Below are 19,626 nucleotides of genomic sequence, written 5' to 3'. Positions count from 1 at the left end.
TCCTTACAATTCATTTTCATTCATTATAGTTCATCCATTTCCCCCCCATCATTAAAAACCTGGGTAAATCCATCCCTTTATGTAACTCCCATTAGAACTTTACACCAGCTTTTCCAACCAGATCTGTTGGGCTATAATTCTAAGGATCCCCAGTCAATATGGTCACTGACCACTTAGTAGCTAAGAATTCTGGGAGTTATGGAGCACCATGTTGCAAGGGATTACCATATGTAATATCTATTAATTCCCCCCTTTAAGAAAGTTTTCTCTTAAGGCTTCTACTCAATGCCAGTGTTGTTGTTTTTTTAATGTTAAATACCAGATATTAGATATTCTCCCAATGCTTGTAAATAGTCCAGACATCAGAAAGAAATGTCTAGATGTGGTAGCCTATGAAGTAAGTGCTTGATAAATATAGCAATTAGCAATGTAACTATGGGTTGGTAAATACATGGCCTTTCAACTACTTTAGCTGCCCACACACCACTAACCCTTAAATTACAAGCCATAGGCATGTCATCTGTCGACCGATGTGGGTGACAACAACAAAGCAAACTACATGCGTTTGGTAATCCTACTGGGATAAAGTTGCACTTTAATATGTACCCTGATCAGTACATCTAATTTACAAGCTTTATCATCTTATAAATAATGGCATCAAGGGTTTTTCTTTATTTTATAAGTTTTTGTTTCTTAAAAAAAAACCTATAAAGCAGTTAAAACAAAATCCAACTTACGAGCAAGAATCCTTAAGGCATAAGAACTGGTATAAGCTTGATATTAATTACTTCCTATGTGATTTCAATCAATAGTACATTACAAAATCTTCAGACTATAGACATAATAAAAAAAATCCCCTCTCACCCCTCTGGGTGGTATGTGTCTTCCTCAATCTCCGGTCCTCTACCAGAGGCCTGGGAGTTTGAGGGTTCTGTGCAGTATCTTAGCTGTTCCTAGCACTGCACTCTTCTGGACAGAGCTCTGATGTTGTTCATGGAATCTGTTGGAGCCAGTCTCCCAGCTTAGGAGTCACAGCCCTGAGTACTCCTACCACCACTGGGACCACTTTGGCCTTTATGTTCCACATCCTCTCTACTTCCTCCTTCAGGCCCTGGTACTTCTCCAGCTTCTCTTACTCCTTCTTCCTGATGTTGCTGTCACTTGGCACTGCTACATCTATCACCACCACTATCTTCTGGTCCTTGTCTACAACCATGATGTCTGGTTGATTGACTAGTACCTGCCTGTCCATCTGGATCTGGAAGTCCCACAGGATCTTAGCCCCGTCATTCTCCATGATCTTCTGTGAAATCTCCCATCTGGACTTGGGAGGGTCTAGCCCATACACTGAGCAGATGTTCCTGTACACAATGCCAGGTACGTGGTTGGGCCATTCAGTGTTGTTTTGGAAATTGTCAAAGCACTGGCCACATGCCCAGGCAATTCATACTTTTAGTTCTTTTAGATCCACAGACAATGAACACACCAGTAGGAAAGGAGATTTTAAGCTTTATTGTTATATAACTTTATTATATAAACAGATTTAAACAGGAATATAAGAATTAGCAGATAGAATTAAACAGAAATAGATAAGCACTGTATAAAAGCATAACATACCAAACAAGATGATACAACTCTTCCCCTACTGTCAGGAGCTACCATAAGGCAACAGGAGAAAGACCCCAAGTTGGCTTAGGTAACACAGAGCCTAGTCCCAAGGCCTGTGTCCATGCTCCAAACTCCAGGGGCAATGCCAGGGGCTTTTACCAACATCTGGCACTGCAATCTCATGACTGTTTTGGAGTTGGGGCTGTGAGAGTGACCTTGACCAGATGTTGTACCTGCTCATCATATGGATCAAGAGACTGGGAACTGTATAAATAAGCTAGTGCTTAACCTAAAGAATCTTGAGGGTTTCTCCCCCCCCCCCCACTTCTAAGTAAAAGTGAAAAAAAGCTAGGTAAACATTATTATGACTCAGAGTGAACTTTCTTAATGTGTACAGGAGAAATCAAACTATGTCACCTAAACTCCTTGAAATAACAATGGTCTTCCACGTTGCCACTACAAGTGTATGCCATCATGTATGCCCTGCCAGTCATCAGGTATCCTGCCGATATAGTGAGCTGGCCAAAGGAGGACATGAAGGCTGCCACCGTGAAGACCCTAAAGCTTCTCACAATGTATGGAGGTTTCCACCCCAAGTCCGACACCCAGAGACTACACCACCCAGAAGAGGTGGCAGGGTCTGGTGAATGTCAAAGCCACTGTCCTGAATGAAACCCAGAGCATCCAGGAGTACATCAATAAGATGGAATCCAAAGATGAGCTGCTGAGAGAATGCCTCAGGCAGCAGCAGACATGGGAGGAAGTTCAAGCAGAGGAAGTGCCATGGCAAGACAAGACCCTGCATGGGATGTACCACTGACAGATAGCTGAGGTGGCTGACATTGGGAAATCCTACCAGTGGCTGGAAAGGGCTGGACTAAAAGACAGCGCTGAGACACTGATCATAGCAGCATTATTTTTCTATCTATCTATCTATCTATCTATCTATCTATCTATCTATCTATCTATCTATCTATCTATCTATCCATCCATCCATCCATCCATCCATCCATCCATCCATCCATCCATCCATCTATCCATCTTTAAAAATCTTATTTGGACTAGTGACCTGATTTGATGTATATTCCCACCTGTTCTTGTTGCCTGTTTTTTAAAATCCTGTTTAATATTTATTCCACGAAATACGTTTCAGCTTGAATAACTAGTCCTGGTGCACTGTTTATAACTTTGGAATTATCTAACCAGTCAATTTAGTGTAAGGTACATGAGCGAGTATATGCATGTTATTTTCCTTCTGTGATGTGAAAGCATATCCCATGCTCTTTTAAAAAGCATCTATTTTCCATCTTGCCACTCCAAAAAACAAATTGCTTCAGAAGTTAGGAAAATTGTAAAGACTACTCTCTTAAAATTCCTTCTTTCTTCCAGAACATCTGAATACATAGTGTACATCTATTTACCCATGGGAATGTTTTTTATATAACAGAGTCTAGAATGCACACAGCGCCACACAGGTTTCCTTCAGAACGCCAGCTGAATGCAGGCAACTTGATAAGGAGGTGGCCTTTCCCAAAGTTTTGGTGGTGAGTACATAACTATATAGGGTTCCAATCCTGATCAACAATGGTAGGGGGTGGTATAAATCTCCCCAGAACCATCCTGGGAGGCAGGGGAGGGGGGAAGCACAAAGCAGAATCATGCCTTTGCAATGCAAGCTTTGCCCCCTTTGGTGTGTGTATTATGATACTGCATGCACACCCAAAAGGAGTGTTGCTTATGTCATGATAGCACAACAGTTTTTGTGTCATTTTGACTCAAGCCTTTAATCCCTGGGATGCCTCTAAATCTCCCTAACTTTCACACAGACAGACAGACAGACAGACAGGGCTTTCAAAATGGGAGGAAATGCATTAACTCGAAACTAGGTTTTTTGGTTTTGGCTTTGGTTTTGGTTTTTGGTTTTGGTTTTGGGGGGGGTTGTTTGTATTGTTTTTTGATTTATTTAAATCTCTGTGCAGGAAATGGTAATTTGTGAAACAAGTGGCAGAAGAAGTTTAATGTCCCTTAAGGATGGCAGTCTTGATCAGAATTGTGCCTCATGTACTTAGATCACTCTTATCCAAATTAAGATGGGTACCTGTCTGCTCTGTATTTAATGTATCATCTAGCATTTCCTTAGCTTGTCATACCAGATAGGAAACAACTTTTCTACTATCCTTTACATTCTACCTCTTTGCTGTATCACCCTAATTGGAATGAGTGATCACTGGAGTGGATAATCTTGTCAGTTGGGAGTCCTTGACACCAAGATTCACTCTGAGGAACAATGTTGTAGCTTAATTTTTATGGAGACAGTCAGGCAATTTTCAAGGATGCTTTTTTTTCCTTGTCTTTCTTTTCTAACATAAAGTTGCCAACAAGTATTTGTCAAGAGACACACAGATCTCTGAGAAAAATCTAATGAGTCCTTGTCTTTGTACATTGATCTTTTCAGTCTACATTAATTTTCTCAAAAACTCTTTTCCCAAGTTTCAAATCCCCAGTAATTAGCAATGCATCATATTATGGAATGAGATCAGTGTATTTTTTTTTCCTTGGAGTTGCTACACACCAGTTCTATCATCCTTAGCTGCTAAGGCTGATGCGCTGGCTTGAGAGGCTTTCAGAAGCTCCTACGAAACCACACTGAACCAGGCTTAGGCTAACTTTGGTTTGACCTCAGCAGCAAGGCATTTTTTATCCAGAATAAATATGTCTCCTTCCCAGTTCTTTATCTTAGTCGCCATGCTCCTTCAATTTAGGAACAGATGAAGAGCTCAGTGACGTATTCAGCATATCCTGCTGGAAGTGTTGCTTCTATTTAATTCCCAATTAAAGAGAAAATTATTGCTTACTTGGAACTGTCTTGTGATATTGATTACAGGTAGTCCCCAATTTAAGAACAAGTTCCATTCCCAAGGTCCGTCCTTAAGTCAAATTTGTACGTAAGCCAGAACAGTATTATTGTCTAATACTGTATAAGTAGTATTGTGTAATTAACTCAAATCATTGTGTATTTAACTCAGATGTTGCTACAATGGGCTCCATTCTTAACTATGGGTTGTCCGTAAACAAGATGTTCTTAACCCAGGGACTACCTGTATCTCAGTTTAAAAGCACAAAGCAACCTTGTAAACAAAAGAGTTTTCAGGCATATTTTTCATAGGCAGAGGACCGCAGGTTTTGGTGCTGGTGGTGATTGCTTTGGTAGAAATGTTTCCAGACCTGCCAGTTCTTGGAATTGAAATCAAAGCTTTTCCCAACAGAGGAGTCCCCAACTTGAGCATTAGTATGAACCAGGATTGGGGGAGGCCAAAAAAAGAAAGGAAGATGAGATTATTTTGAAAGAACTCTGGTCCTGGGGCATCTAGTATACTTCATCTAAACTTACCTTGATTTTCCATCTCGGCAGTCACAGTGGTGGAAATGAGTTTGAACTAAAGCTTGGTTTCACCAGTGCATGTGTTCAAACATAGAGCATCCCATGCAAGAAAAGGAGTTGTATGGGAAGCAGCAGAGGGAGGAAGAATAGGCCAACCAAACTAACTGGATTTATACATCAGGCTAAGATGTAATGGTACTTGTTTGTTATTGGTTTAGTGCATTAGGTGAATTCAGCCAGTAATGCTTGTCCTATAGCTCGTCTTGATGTGTGTACTCAGGCATTGTGTTTAAGTCAACTAATAGTGGCAATCCAGTGATGTAGTAATATCACCAGGAATGGAGCCTTTTTGAAGGAGAGGGTTAAAGTGCAAAGAAGCAGGCCTACTTTTAGCCTTTGAGAGGAAAACCCAAAATTACAACATCAAATTAGGGGGGTTTGCTGCCAGATTTCAATGACGCAATCTGGAGTTGATCTATACTCTGCAAAATGGGTGTTGAGTAAATGTGTTTAGACTGTAATTCTGTACTTTTTTATCGGTGAGTGAATTTGACTGAATTCAATGGGCCTTCGAATAGACACACATAATTTTAGAACTGCTTTGTAAGCCATTTTTAAATCAATCTTCTTCTTGCATATAATAATATTTTAAAAATTAGAACAAACAGAAAAAAAGCAGTCAGCTCTTTAGAGGCATCCACTGAAGGTCAAAAAGTCAAGATGACAGCTGCAACTGCACGCTTGAAGCCCCACTCCCCCCTTTTTTTGCTCTATCTCTTGCAGATGCCACACACATAAAAAAGGAGTACTTTGATCATGTGGCTGCCATCTTGTCTTTTTTCACCACCCTTGCAGATGTCCCCACAAATGTTCCACCTGACAAACAACCAGCCAAACAGATACAGAGCATGTTATATAAGCTGTCAATAGGCAGGAAGAGTCAAGCAGTGCTTGTATCCATAGGGTTTTTCCCCCATTTCAATTTACTTCAGCAAGGACTATCTACTGTTTACTTGGTAAATTGCCTGGGATAAATGCATATAAAGTTTTAAAGCCTAAACCATCACAATCTCCTTAATTTTAGTTGAGGGGAGTATCCAAATGGTACATTTGAGGAGAGCCAACATTTAACCATCTTAATTCATTTGCATTCGGTTGAGATAAGTTATCAGGAGTTCAGTAATTGAGTTTCTTTCTAATTTATATGGAGTCTGCCTGCAGGGGACATATTAACTGCTAGGCCAAAGATTACATAAATGTTTTGCAAGAGCAAGAGCCGTATCTCTAGCAGAACATAAACAATACATGCTAACTGAAAATTTTAGTTTATTTTTTTCAGAATGGAAAGCAACTTGTATAAGAATTACAACTCACTTTATAACTTACTTTAATCAGGCACATATAACAAGTACTCTATGTTAACAGTTGTGATCCAAACTTTATATAAACGGCTTGGATAAAAAATATATTTATTTAATGGATTTCTATCCCACTTTCCCATGAAGTCATTAAATAATTACATTTTCAAACATAATTAAAGAACCTGAAAGCAATTAGCAAACTGAACACCTGATTCCAAATGGACCATTTTTAGCTATTTAAACTATATGTAAATTCTACTTTCAGGTGGTACTACATTATAACCTTGTGAACAACCCAAAATACATATTTTAAAAATCTTATTTCACTAGAAAATTAACCAGATTAGCAAATCTCACAAGGTTTCAAATCATATGAGATCTCTGAAGTCTTGTATGATTTGGTGAACTCCAGAGAATTGGGGTATATTTAAACAATTAGTTACTGACCCATGCAAAATAATGGAGATGAATGCAAGAGCTCTACCTCTACATTGCCTTCATATGTATAGATGGGTGTCCCCAGTGAGGGGGGGGGGAACTATTGCAGATCACATGGAGAATTGCCATGGATAAAGAAGTTCCCCACTACAGATACTCTGTACGTAAGGAGGACAATCCTGGGATGGGGAAGAACATGTGTATTTACTCTTCTCAGGAGTAGAAATGATGTGATTTTTGGCTGGGTTTGCACAACAGGCTTAAGTGGATCACTTACAGGCCCAGCATGCTGTGCAAACTCAAAAATTCAGTCATTTATTTTCAGGATCAGATGCCAAATTACCTAAAGCTCCATAAGAAAGTTTTCATTTATTTTAAGCAAGCTAGTTCATGCCATGGAAATCTGGAATCAGGGATCACATAGGATTAACTCTCTCTTCCTGGAGAATGGATAAAGTGCTATATGACTAGAGCAGAGCAACTATTGACCTGGCCATCAAAAAGGAGAGAGAGAAAAAAAAAAGAATCCAGAGAACATTAGACCAGTCAGTTTAAATTGAACTCCCAACAGTCCTAACCAGCATGACCAACCTGAAGGAGACTAGAAGTTGCAATTAGCAAAATATGGAGAGATATAGATTTCTTTGAGAAGAAATTAGTACTTTATTAAATATGCATGTAATTTTTAAAACAAAATGCTGATTTTTGCAATACTGTAACTATCTTAAACAAAAACCCAGCATAGTAAATTGTCCTTTATACAGTATTTATTTGGAATCATTATGTCCATCATCAGTTTAATGATGACTATGACAAGATACTCTGTGAATGTATGCACATGATTGCTGTGTATTTGTTTAAATATTCATTCATACATACACAGATACAGACACATAATGAAACTCCATAATCAGTATAATTAGTCATCCAACTGATTTCTTTAACAGTGGTAATGGATCAGTTGGTTGGTTTGTGTTACTGTAAGTGGATCAACATTTAATTAATTATATTTCTGAAAATGCAAGGATATATAACCCTAATTTTTACACTGCTTTAAAGTCTACTGATTTGCTCTTAAATTTGTTGTTGGTTACAAAGCCTACAGCATTCATTCATGCATTTGGGTTGTTTGGTAGTTATATGAATATTACTCGAAAGTATAAGTCAGTATAGCTTTGCTTTCCATGTCTCCAAATTATTTGTCATTTTAAATCAATCTATTGCATGGGACATAGTGTAGAACTTACTCAAATCATCACTATCTTAATTTCTTTTTATTTGCTTTCTCCGTAATTGTTTTCCAAAATTTAAAGCTAATGTTTTAGGTTTATTTAAAATATTATTTTATTTAAACTAATACATGTATCCTCAAAAACAAATATCCCCCAAATGAAATTCATGGTGGTCTACACTATTTGCTCAGCTTGCGCCTCAACTTATTCAGCTATATGACCTTGGCCTTTTACACAACTGAAAACATTGTAACTGTGACCTCATGGCAAATGCAGTATAAATATATTTCCTGAATCTTTTTTTTAATTTTTTAATTCTTTCTTTAACCAAGTCTGATGCTTCTGGTATAATATTGCTGAGGCTTATTTCCCCATTATCTGCAATAGTTTTTCAAGAATAGATTCCCTCTAAAATACTTTGCTGCAATCTGTAACGTTTAAGCATCTTTATTGTGTGATGAAGGATGAAGCACTTATTTTTCCTTTTCCATATTAAATCATAAAATATTAATCCCACTTTTTCCTCATTAAAACCAATTTCAAAGCAGGACTTGTGATTTGGTTTTGTTCTTGCGATAGCCTTGTGGCACATTTGTATACTGCATCCATTACAGCCTCTTTGATAACATGCAACTGCCATAAACACAACTAAATGTGAGTGTAAATGCTATAATAACCTCACAGAAAACAACAGCAGTGCTACTGAAGTAGGATAATGCTTAGATACGAGAGGTCAGATTCATCAGTCTGAGGCTGGTGCTCGGGATAGACATAGACATAACTATGGTACAGTGACTGTGTTTTCAGCACATAACTCCATCCATTTGATATTTTAAGTGGATTGACAGATCTGTGTATAATATTCTACACAGTTCCTCTAGGTCTCCACGATACAGGTTTGAAAAGTTCAATTTCTTTATTTCCTTTTAGTGTTTATTTGAAGAATTCTCTGCTACTATAAATAGCACTGTTTGCCAAGTCTCAAACTTTTATCATTTACTTCAAGATAGATGTAATATTTCTACTCAAAGCAAAAACTTTTATTATAGGTCTCTCTCCTGTGGAATTTTTAATTTCATTTGCCTTAAAAAAAATAAAAGCTAGAGGCAACATGGTGTCATATTCTCATATATTATTAAATTAGGAAAATGTATTTCATTTTATAATTCCGTTGAACTTCTGTTTGGGTATTTTTATTTTTCTATTGATGCAAGGTACTTTGTTCCATTTTAGGGAACATGTTTACAATTTTTATACTGGCTTGAAGTAAAACAGCTTCACCTTCTTTGTTGTTGTGAATTTTATAAAGATTAATTTTCCAAAGTGATTTTCATAATGCTTATAAGCTCTACTAACTACCTCATATTCTTGTTGCTACTTCATCACCTTATTCCTACATCAAGGAATTGAAGAGCGTGTTCTATGCAACTTTTTATGGTATTTTGTTTCCAAGATAAATTCTCCCAAGGGATCCCACCAAGAGCTAGCAAGTACAGAAATCAATGCATTTTACTGTGGCTCTAAAAAACATTTCATTGGAACATCATTAATTCAAGCTTTTTAAAAATAAAATGATTGCTCTCATTTTGGGAGTGTATGAAAAGTAAATAAAAAAGAACTTGCCAAGCTTTTAGGGAAGTTTCAATCCATATTTAATATGCTGAACATTGTACAAATATCTACTTTCCAAAGTAGAATAGAATGAATATTTTTTATTGTGGTCACTGGCCAGAACTGCAAACAAAAACACATTAAGAATAACAATAAAGTAAAAACAAAACAAGATAAAATATTACAATTGGTGGTGGGTTTGTCAGTTGATAATAAAAGTTTGCCTAATTTTACAGGCGGTATAACAAAAAATTCCAAAATAAAATACTGCAGAATTACCTTTCTTATATTTCTTATCTTTCTCAATTCTGTTGGTATTTTTTTCTTAGCAAAAACCTTCTAATTTGGAATTGAGGCAAAGAGCACTCCCAGATCTGACAAGAAACATTCAGTGATGTCATAATTTTGAAGTATTAGAGCCATCTACATAGTTTGGGAAAAATAAGAATTCTGGCCTGTAGTGTCTGATCATACATATGCTTTTAACATAGTTTGCAATTATACTCCGCTGTGAAATACAGCAGAATGCAAGGTTATCAATGTCTGTCCAAACAAGTTGCATTTTTTTCTCCCAACACGCAAGTGTACTCTTCTGTATTTAATTACAGTTGCATACTGTATAAGGCAGAATTGGGCCTAGTAACAATATAAAACATTGAGAAATATTTCTACCAGTCATTCCATGGTGGTTAGTAAAACATAGTATTGCATTCAGGCAGGTGATCAGTTATTTTAATATCCTTAGACTTATTTCAAGCTGAGCTTCAGCTTTTCCAGAAGTCAGAACAAAGTCAGAATCTAGCATTTCACCACCATCAGTTCGTGGGATTTCTCTATCATGACCACATTTTTCCTTCCCCACCCCAGCTTACATAATTGATGGAAAGAAAAAATCATATAGGTCAGCTGTGCTGGATCTTAGGACTATTTTGGTAGATTGACCAAGAGTCATAAACAACCCCTAACACTCCCACCAAGTGACTTAAGTTATAGAAATCATGTAAATACCCTTACAACTAATTTAGAACCAATTTTCATGCACAGTTTTTCATTGAAAATTTCAATGTGACATGATTTGTATTCATTAAGAATAATTTTCAGTGGGCTACTTAATTACTCAGCACTTTACATTTTGTGTGAAATTCTCTTCAGGGAAAAGCTGACTTTCGTCTGCAGACATTAAGGTATTTTTGTTTAACTATTGCCAAGTGTCTTTACTATTGTTCTTTTACCCACTTCCCCAATCTTGCCATGGCTTGCAGGAGGAAGCAGAGGAGAAGTGAAGAATGGCTCCTTCAGTTCTATTGTCCTCTCTATGGAATCTGATAACTTACAGCAGAAGACCGCCCAGTATTTTGCTACTAAACACTGGGTGGTCTTCTTTCTTCTCTCCCATTTTTGTTGGATATTCTGTCTCATTGCCCACAACTGAGCTAACAGCTGAAGCTAAGCAAGATATTCTGGCACTTAGTGCTTATCTTGCTGGAGGCAAGAGATTTCATGGCTAGCCATCATTTTCTGGCAAACAGCAAGAACCTCACAGATCTCAGAAAGGCCTGTTTAATGCTAGCCTGGGTAAAAACATATTCTTGAAACTGTAAGAGTAAAATCCTAGCCAGAATTTTAGTGAGTTAATTAAGGCAGAGTTTCTTTGAAATGTTCCCTATGCATGTCTCTTACATCTGGACTGTTATCTTTTCTTACCTAAACTGCACTCCTCTTCCTCCACTTCCTTCCTACAGTCTCTCACAACTGCATCAGCAAAGTTAGCCTCAGGTATGTCACAAAATTAGCCTAGTTGTCTACATTTGTACTATCGTCAAAATTCCCAGCTCTGTCATTAGACCAATTACAAATCCTACTCAAGTTCTGTTTATAGGAAAATCTTCAAGTCTCATACCTTTAGTTTATGTTGAGTGAAGCAGCTAGGAAATTTGCTCAGATTCCCATCAAAAAGGAATGTATTTGCTCATAGAAGGGCTGCAGTGGCTGCCACTGGTCTAGCAATGGCTGCTGTGTCTTGGGTCAATTGTGGTGGATTATATCACATATACTTCAATAAGTGATTCACTGTCTGGGATAAATGCTCTTTCAGAATGGCTGGAACGAGGCATTAATAACTTGGTTGACATTAGCAGGGTTTAAAAAGAGTCTGTAGACTGCTTAACCTTGGGCTTTTCCTGTGGTAAAAGAAGTAGATAGAATTTGCTGTCAGGTTTCACCCCAGGCATGTCTAAGAATATCAACTCTCCAGATACTGAACCCTTATTTAAGCCCTGGCTTCACTGCTGAAGGTTTTGCTTTGTTTTTTTGTTTTTCTTTACTGAAGATTAGAACACAGCCATATATAACAAATTTGCCTAGTGCAGTTCACAGTAATCAGTGCTTATCTATATCTTTATCTCCCTAGGATTTAAACCTGTAAAAGATTACAGAAATAACCTTAAAGAAGGAATGTGGTTAAGTAAACATCAGCTGAGCCCTGGGAAAGAAGAAGGAATGAGAAAGAAACTCAGGATAACCTCACCTTGATTCTCTTTGGCATAACAGGGGGCAGAGGGAAACTTTGTCAGAATTTCAAGTTATTATACCTCATAATGAGAGCTGGACCATAAAGAAGGCGGAGCGCCGAAGAATTGATGCCTTTGAACTGTGGTGCTGGAGAAGATTCTTGAGAGTCCCCTGGACTGCTAGGAGATCAAACCAGTCAATCTTAAAGGAAATCAACCCTGATTGCTCATTGGAAGGATCAATAATGAAGCTCAAGCTCAGATACTTTGGTCACCTAATGCGACGAGAGATCTCTTTGGAGAAGACCCTGATGCTGGGAAAGATTGAAGGCAAAAGGAGAAGAGGACGGCAGAGGATGAGATGGTTAGATAGCATCACTGAAGCAATGAGCATGAAACTGAGCAAACTCAGGGAGGCAGTGAAGGACCGGAAGGCCTGGCACAATATGGTTCATGGGGTCACGGAGAGTCGGACACGACTTAACGACTAAACAACAACAACAACACCTCATAATAATAAAGCAGAGTTCCAGTCAAATTTGTGCTGTCTGTTTCCTGACCTGGCCTGCTTCAAAAGGCTGACAAAACCCTAGTCTTGACCTCCTACCTTTCTGAGGCAATGCACACTTTACCAGTTTTTTTTCAAGGCTGGAGAACAGCTGCAGCTGAAGCTTATGGATATAACAGCTTACTCAGGCCTGGGAAACATTAGCTCCTGATGTATTGTCGAAGGCTTTCACAGCCGGCATATGAAGGCTGGTGCGGGTCTTCTGGGTTGTATGGCCATGTTCTGGAAGTTTTGTTTCCTAACGTTTCACCAGCATCTGTGACCGGCATCTTCAGAGTGCAGGAGCACAGACAGGAGCAGTTCTCTCTGTGCCCAGGATGATGTGACCCTCTTGTGGGTATTTATAGAGATCTGAAGGGGGGATTGGGGGTGGGGGTTGGGGGGTGGGGGTGGGGGGGTTAACAAGTGGCTGCTTGTTTTGGTGTCAGGATATGTGTGTATCGTCCTGGGGGTTAGGCAGGGTTTTTTCTTCTATTGAGTTGTTGACGAGTGGCTGCTGGGGGTGATTAGCATGTTCATTGTGTGAACTGTTCACATCATCCTGGGCACAGAAAGAACTGCTCCTGTCTGTGCTCCTGCACTCTGAAGATGCCGGTCACAGCTGCTGGCGAAACGTTAGGAAACAAAACTTCCAGAACACGGCCACACAGCCCGGAAGACCCACACCAGCCATTAGCTCCTGACTTGCTAGCTTCATTCTTAACAACATCCTTGTTGAAGCAGCTGCACTGCTAGGCTCAAGATTCTGTTTTTGGCATATAACGTCCCAAAAAAATTGAGACAAAGATACTTGACAGCATGACTTCATTGTAATTGTAACCTTATAATTTACTATCATTGGAGGAGATTCTTCTGTGTTTCCCAAGATTGAGAAGAGTATCATCTTGCAGTTACTCACAGATGGACCTTTTCTCAATGGTGCCTGCACTCTGACGTGCTTCTCCTCCATCTGAAACACTTAAGGCATCTACTGTACTAGTATATCGTTTAGGCACTTGGGCATTTAAAGAGCTATCTCTTCACCAAGGTTTTACCTGTATAATGTTATAGATGAATTGTTTTATTTTCCTTTTTTTTTATCCTTCGCTTCCTATACTGAATAGGAAACAGTATAGATCTATATTGAATACATTTATTTCTGAATCCTAGTGCTTCAGGGCAGTCATGGCAGAAGTGTCATACATTATGTATGTGCATGTCAGGTGACGTGGGGAGGCCCTCCCAATGTCTCTTCTAAGCCTTTAACAATAGTGGCTTTGCACAGTCCTAATATTTATCTGTCTGCTGTCTGATTTTGTCTAATGGTAGAGCTGGTCCTGATTAGTCTGGTGGCATATAGTCACATGATTAATCAGTTTTATATATTACTTAACTAGCATAAATGTATCAGCAACCATATTATCATGCTGGTAATATGGCAAATTGCTTCATATAGAGTCTTCATGCCTTTCTCTCCACTTTTCTAAGAAACCTTCTTTGAACTGCTTCAGAACATGCAGCTGTTTTTACATCCAGTGACAGGCACCCATATCCCATTATGTGTAATCAATATGAACATAATAATTAAATAATTATACACTGTATTAACATTTTTAAAAGGCACAATTAATTTTTAAAAAGAGGTCACTGATCTTGAGCTCTGATTTTATCTCTGACCACCCTCCCCAAACTGATGATGAAAACATAAGTACAGTTTGAAAGTATTGAATGATATTAACAAATGTTGGAAGTAGAATTATAACTAACTACATATTATCCAGGGTCTTGGGAGCTAGGTGTTGTATAAATTCTTGTTGAGCAGAGACCAAGAGACAGATTATGTTTATGTGTATCTCTCTACACTCTAGATTTTGACTCCTGGGGGCTGCATTTGAGCAATTTTCTTGGCAGTGTTACAGAAGTGTTTAGCCACTGTTTTGTTCTGGGTGTTTATGTTTACTTCTCAAACTGCTGAGATAGATGGAGGTAAAGATGAAAATGTGAAGAGAAAGAAAGAGAAAATAGTGCTTTGAACCGTGTCAGGAATTTGAAGATTTACTTAAAAATATTAAGAATCTGTTGCCAGTCTGTGTTATTGGCTTTTGCTGGACAGTTGACATGAAGTCTTTCAAATGCCAGTAAAAAGCAGGGTTGCAGTAACATTATATTAAAAAGTAGATATACATTGATTAGCATTTCCCATTGTAATGGAATTGTCAAGTAACTCAACCATCTATCTCAGCACCAGGACTAGCATTGATCTGTTTATTGCTTGGGAGAATGTGTGTGAATGTTTGGCTTTAATCTGACATCATTTTTGATAACCTGATATTAAACAGCAGAGCAATCACTGAGAATTTTTCTATTTGTTGTTTAAAGGCTGCTCAGATGCACAAAGCACCATTATTCTTATAGTGGAATGAAAAGTCGGCCAGTAGCACACGGAGAGGAATCTATTAACAAAGCCTACCAATTACAGGAGGAGTGTTATTTTCAATTGGTAGTGTTCAAAATAAAGCTCCTTGCAGCCTGCCATCTGTCAAAGCTAGCCTAGTCTTTGATAACTAAATAATGAGGATTCCAAATTCAGTAATCCCTGATGCTCATGCTCATAAAATGGTGGAGAAGATGGCAGAAAGCGAGAGGGAGCCGTGGTCAAGCCGTTCTCCTGATTGTTTGTTGTGGCACGTGTGAAGATGTTTTTTTGGTGGCGTTTGCTTAGATGGAGGTGAGCTTTTTGACCTGTTTGGGCTGGAGGTTTAGAGGAGTGGGCTGGATTGGACTGGAGCACAGCATGGTGGAGGATGGCTGGGTTTGTTGATTTGCCACATGTGTTGCTTTGCCACGTTTGCTGCTTTGCTGCCTTGAGGCATTTTTGCAGCATTTCACTGGTCATGCCTGCCAAGTTGTCCTCGTTCCTGGCAGCAGTTTTTTGAATTTGAACTGACAGCAACTGGACCTGGAGGCTGCTTTTGGACTTTTGGGCCACGTTTTGAAGGGGTGGGCCAAGGAGTGGGCCAGAGGATGGGCTGTGCTGGAGAGGGGCTCTGCTTGTTCTCCTGCTGCATTGATGTCTGTGGACTTGCAGTGCCTGCAGACTCAGCTATGCTGCAGTGGAGTGGCAGGCCGCTATGGACCCCTTCCTCCCCCCCTGCAGAGGCCACTTTTGCTTCCCTTCTAGGTGGCCCTCAGAAAGAAGGAAAGAAGGAAGGAGGGAAGAAAACAACATCTGCTGCTTGAACTGCTGATGTGAATGGATGATTGATTTCTCCTCTTGGGTAAGAGCCAGAGGAGGATTGGTGGGGAGTGAATGAAAGGGAGCCTTCTACCAGCTGGTGGGAGCAACAGGTAAAGGTTCCTGTGAGTGTTAGTGTGTATGTATCTATATGAATGTGTTATAGTAGTGTGTGTGAGTGTGTTGAGTGTATGGTGAGTGAGGAGGTGATATCTGGGTATCTTGATGGTGCTGAAAGCTAGTGAAGCTAAAGTGCCTCAGGGTGCCTGTCCTCCCTTCCCTGGGATGATTGGAGAGTCCCTGGTTTTGAGGGCCCTGGATTTGGGGATGGGGTTGCCATTGGGGTGGGGTGGGGGGGTGGAGGCAGGTCAAAAGATTATGGTGGTGATGGGCATGGGGAGATATCGTGAGAGACAAATAGTGGGCCACTCTCAGGGAATGCAAGACTGTTGTTTTATACCAGTTTCACATTCTAGCTCCTTGGTCTCAGCCTCAGTACCCTGTCAGCAGACCTTCAGTGATCCTGGCTTCTGGCCGCTGCTTCTAAATGCCAGGTCAGTCTATAATAAGGACTCCCTCATTAGTGAATTAACCACTGATGAGAGGGGTGATGTGGCATGTACCAAGACCTGACTGAATCCAGAAGGGGGGTAGTCCTTTTGGAGATATGCCCAGCTGGGTTTTGGGTGTGGTATCAGCTGAGATGACAGGGCAAGGGTGGGGGTGTGGCAATTGTTATCTGGGAAACTCTTATGGCTTTCAAGAGCACTGGTCACTGGATGTGAGACCCTGTTCATTAAGTCAGGCTCTAGGGATCAGCTGGGATTGTTGCTACTGTACCAGTGTCCCTGCTGCACAGCAACCTCCTTGCATGCGCTTCTTGACTCCATTTCTGGGTTGGCAGTTGAGTTTCTCAAACTTATGGTTCTGGAGGACTTTACCCTGCCTTTTCTAGGACTGGAGTCTGAGATGGCTCAGGAGTTCATGACCAACATGATGGCCATGGACCTATCCCAGATCATCCAGAGCCTGACACAGGACAGTGCTCACACCCTGGATCCAGTGTTCCTGTTGGAGCAGTGGCTATGTGATCTGAAATTGGGGGAACTCTTGGTGTCTCCCTTGTCATGGTTAGATCACACCCTGATTTCCATGGGATTTTCTAGCACCACTATCCACTGCAGCAAGATTGGACCCATTAGATTGGTTTGCTCCTGGTGACTGATGGACACGGATGGGTTTCAGAGGGAGCTGGGGGTTGTTGGTCTGCTGCATGGTCCATCCGAAGTCTTGGTCACCACTTGGAATAAGAGGGTGGCTGAGGCCTTAGATCAGATCGCACCCATGCGACCTCTCCCCTCTCGGGGATCCTGTCACTTCCCATGGTTCATGCAGGAGTTGAGGGAGATGAAATGAGAGATGTCGAGAGTCTCACTGGCACTCTGCGAAGGATGAACTCGACTAAAAATGGGTTAGGGCCACTATTAAGGCCTACCTCAAGGCGGTAAGGGTGGCAAAGCGTCAGTATTTTTTTACCCTTAATTAATCTGCAGATAGCCACTGATGCTTTGCCACCCTTACCACCTTGAGGTAGGCCTTAATAGTGGCCCTAACCCATGTTTGGCTTGTTAAAGTGCCCCGGGGGTGTCATATGAGTAGATTCGAGCACTGGTTAATTTTTCTTTGGTGAGGGGGTTGTTCCTTTACCTCCTAAAGAGGCCTTGGTTTGCCTACTCCTTAAGAAGCCATCGCTGGACCCCACCATATTAGAAAACTTCCATCCAGTATCTAACCTTCCCTTTTGGGGGTAGGTGGTTGAGAAGGTGGTTGCATGACAGCTTCAGAGGACCTTGGATGAAGCAGATTATCTGGATCCTTTTCAGTCCAGATTCATACCTGGGTATGGGACAGAAACAGCATTGGTCGTGCTTTTGGATGATCTCTGGCGGGAGCAGGATGGAGGTTGTGTATCCATCTTCGCTCTACTTGACCTCTCAGCAGCTTTCAATACCATCTACCATGGTATCCTTCTGGATCAGCTCAGGGGACTGGGGGTGGGTTGCACAGTGCTCTGCTGGTTACCTCCTTTCTCCGGGTCAATTCCAGTCAGTGATGATGTCAGGGTATTACCCTAGAGTAAAGAATTTCTCAGTAAGAATATGGACAGAGGACAGCTTGACTGTGTTTGTAATCCCCGCAACCCGCCCAGACCACACACCTGTAGGGTGTGGTAGCATGACACAGCACAAACCACTGTATATAGCAAAGTGCACCATGGGTTATAGTGTGGCTGGTGATAGGAGTTGTGGCTGGTGTTGGAGTTCTGGAAGTAATTAGGGATTTGCAGGTTGGTGTACATTCTGTATATATTGTACAGTAAACATCTGTGTGCAAGTTTTCTACATTGGACTGTGGACTGTTTATTTTGTCTCACTCACGGAGTATACGCTGCACACCCTGACAGATGATTGGGGAGGAGAGGTCCCACCCTCAGCCCCTACTCTGTGTGGTGCCACAGGATTCAGTGCTCTCTCCTCTCCTATTTAACATCTACATGAAGCTGTTGGGTGAGGTATCATCAGTATGCTCATGCTACCCAATTATATATCCCTGCCCCTAGTAAATTAAGCAATGCCATAAACATCCTATCCTGGTGCCTGGAAGTTGTAAGGGTCTGGATGGGAACAAGAGGCTTCAGCTGAACTCGAGCAAGACTGAGTGGCTTTGGGTTTTGGGGCCCACTGGTTCTAGGACTCTGCCATCTTTGGTGCTGGATGGGGTTGCAGACCCAGTGTGCAATCCGGGGATTCTGCTAGACTCACAATTCCTGCCTGAAGAGCAGGTGTCAGTTGTAGCTAGGAGGGCCTTTGCACAGCTTCACGTTGTGCGCCAGTTGCACCTATTCCTAGATCAGTAGGCTCTATTCACAATCACTCATGCCCTAGTCACCTCCAGATTGGACTACTGTAATGTGCTCTACATGGGGCTGCCCTTGAAGAATATCTGGAAGTTTCAACTGATGCAGAATGCAGCAGCGCAGGTAGTTCTTGTCCTGTCCCAGGCCAAACACACACAAGCACATGGGGAAGTGACTGCAAGCTTTACTAAATGGTTTTGCAAAGTCAATAAACAAGTGGCAAGAAGTTGTGAGTGTGAACACACATGCACATGCAGTAGAGAAACAAGTCCCCCAAAAGTTTAGCAAGCTTGCCTTAAAATAGTTCCCATCCAAAACAACAGCCAGAAATATGGTCAGACAAGTCTGAGGGTCAAAAGCTTTGTAGAAAGTTCGTCAGCCATTCCAGTTCCAGGGTCATGAGGTTTGCAGTCCAGGGATCAAGGCACATGAAGTAGGAGTTAACAGGCAGTTGTCATCAAGGGAGAGACTAAGCTCACTGCTCTTCCAAAATAGGAGAGGCCCTGGTGTTGCTCATTTGGAAGGGAAAGGCTCCTTCCTTGCAAGAAGCATCACTGAATGCCTCTGCTCTGCTCTCCTCTCCACACAGTGAGCCCTTGCACTGGGAGGGATGGCAGCTCAGCCTCTTCATCTTCAGAAACCGGTGGCAGCTGTGCCTGCTGGTTATTGGACAGCCCCATCTCCTCTGCCTGCAGCTGCTTGGACAGCAGTTCATCCAATAACTCTGGAGATGGCTGCTCATTGTTGGTCTCCTCCTCTGAGTTCACCATGACAGTTACATGTAC

The 19,626-nt window shown here is 40.8% G+C and overlaps 1 long non-coding RNA gene across 2 annotated transcripts in view; it reads left to right on the top strand.

The window, feature by feature from the left end:
• The window catches only part of LOC148216851 (uncharacterized), a 123,388-nt gene extending 110,435 nt beyond the window's left edge, over positions 1-12,953 (top strand). For both annotated transcript variants that reach the window (XR_015794496.1, XR_015794493.1), the window contains exon 3: positions 12,043-12,953. This is a non-coding gene — a long non-coding RNA (uncharacterized LOC148216851). The remainder of the gene's footprint in view (positions 1-12,042) is intronic.
• Positions 12,954-19,626: the final 6,673 nt, after the last annotated feature.

This window comes from Python bivittatus, unplaced genomic scaffold (assembly GCF_059951505.1).
Source record: "Python bivittatus isolate LINGU-HERP-01145 unplaced genomic scaffold, Pbiv_v1 ctg000070_np1212, whole genome shotgun sequence".
In the NCBI taxonomy this organism is placed as follows: domain Eukaryota; kingdom Metazoa; phylum Chordata; class Lepidosauria; order Squamata; family Pythonidae; genus Python; species Python bivittatus.
This window is presented reverse-complemented; position numbering and strand designations above follow the sequence as displayed.